This window comes from Pongo abelii, chromosome Y (assembly GCF_028885655.2).
Source record: "Pongo abelii isolate AG06213 chromosome Y, NHGRI_mPonAbe1-v2.0_pri, whole genome shotgun sequence".
NCBI classification, from domain to species: domain Eukaryota; kingdom Metazoa; phylum Chordata; class Mammalia; order Primates; family Hominidae; genus Pongo; species Pongo abelii.
In genome coordinates, this window is record NC_072009.2 from 33638567 (window position 1) to 33640832 (window position 2266).

A 2266-nucleotide genomic window follows, 5' to 3' on the forward strand; every position below is an offset into this window, starting at 1 on the left:
TTCCGTTACATCTAATTCCATTCCACTGCATTCCTATCCTCTCCTCTCCAGTGCACTCCACTCCAGTCCATTCCACTCCTTTCCATTCCATTCTGCTCCATTCCACTGCAATGCACTCCACTGCATTTCATTCAATTCCCTTCCATCCCATTGCATTCTTCATTCCACTCTGCTCCAACTCACTCCATTCCACTCCACTCCACTCCGTTCCATTCCATTCTACGGCATTCCATTCCATTTCTTTATTTCGAGAATATCTCACTCAGTCAGCCAGCCTGGAGTGCAGTGGCCCCATCCCACCTCCCGCTCCGTTCCATTCCACTCCGCTCCGCTCCTTTCCTTTCCATTCCATCCACTCCACTACTTTCCATTACTTCCGATTCCATTCCACTCCATTGCACTCCTTTCCACTCTACTGCACTCCTCTCTACTCCATTTCACTGCATCTGATTCCATTTCGCTCCATTCCATTGCACTCAACTCCACCCCACTCCAGTCCATTTCATTCCATTCCATTACGTTCCCTTCCTCTCCGTTCCACTCCAATCCACTTCACTTCACTCCACTCCACTCCAATGCACCCCATTGCATTCCATTCCATTCCACTGCATTCCATTCCATTCCTTTCTTTCGAGAGTATCACACTGTGTCACCCATCCTGGAGCGCAGTGGTACAATCTCAGCTTCCATTGCGTTCCATTCCATTCCATTCCATGAGACTCCTCTGCACTCCACGCCATTCCTTTCCACTTCACCCATCGTCACTCCACTCCACCCCTTTCCAATCCACTCCACTCCATTGCATTCCACTGTGCTCCATTCCATGCCACTCCGTTCTAATCCTCACCACTCCAATCGACTCCACTCCACTGCATTCCACTCCCCTCCATTCCATTCAATTCCATGCCATTCCGATGTATTTCACTCCACTCCACTCCACTCAATTCCTGTCCATTACCCTCCTCTCAAATACATTCCACTCCAGTACACTCCATTCGATTACATTCCACTCCAGTCCACTCCACTCCTCTCCATTCCACTACATTCCATTCCATTTCGTTCCATTCCACTCCCCTCCCTTCCATTCGTTTCCACACCATTCCACTCCACTCCATTCAATTCCAATCCACTCTAATCCACTCTACTCCACTCCTTTCCACTTCTTTCGATTCCTCTACTTTCAACTCCACTCCACTCCCTTCCACTCCAATCCAATCCATTCCATTCCATATAATTACACTCCCTTCCACTCTAGTCCATCCACTGTATTCCAATCCACTGCTGTTAACTCCACTCTGCTCCCCTCCATTCCAATCCACTTCATTCTACTCTACTTCTCTCCATTCCATTCCTTTCCACTTCATTCCAATCTACTCCATTGCATTCCACTCCACTCCATTCCACTCCTTTCAGACCTTTCCACTCCATTCCATTCCTCTCCACTCCACTCCATTCCACTCCATTCCACTCAATTCCATTCCATTCCATTCCCCTCCATTCCACTCTACTCCATTCCATGCCATTCCTTTCCAAACTATTCCACGTCACTCCATTCCATTCCATTCCAATCCATTCTAATCCACTCCACTCCCTTTCCAATCCACTCCATTCCATTCCATTCCTTTCCATTCCATTCCATTCTACTCCATTCCTCTTCCCTCCACTCCACTCCACTCCATTCTATTCCTCTCCATTCCACTGCACTCCAATCTTTCCCACTCCAATCCATTCCATTCTATTCCATTCCATTCCTTTCCACTCCATTCCATTCTACTCCTTTCCACTCCAATCCATTCTTTGCATTCCGTTCCCTTCCACTGCTTTCCATTCCATTACTTTCAATTCCATTCTATTCTCCTCCGTTCCACTCAACTCTACTCCACTGCACTACATTCCATTACATCCAAATCCATTCCACTCCATTCCACTCCTCCACTTTGCTGCAATGCTCTCCTCTCAATTCCACTCCTTCTCATTCCATTCCGCTCCATTCCACTGCTATCCTCTCCACCTCAATCAACTCCGGTTCATTCCATTCCATTGCATCCCATTCCATTTCTCTCCATTCCATTCCACTCCACTCCACTTCACTCCAATCCACTCCATTCCATTCCATTCTACTCCATTCTATTCCATTCCATTCCATTCCATTCCATTCCATTCCGTTCTGTTGTACTCCATTGCATTCTTTTCCTTTCTTTCGAGAGTATCTCACTCTGTCACTCTGCATGGAGTGCAGTGGCACAGTCTCAGCTCCCGTTCTGTT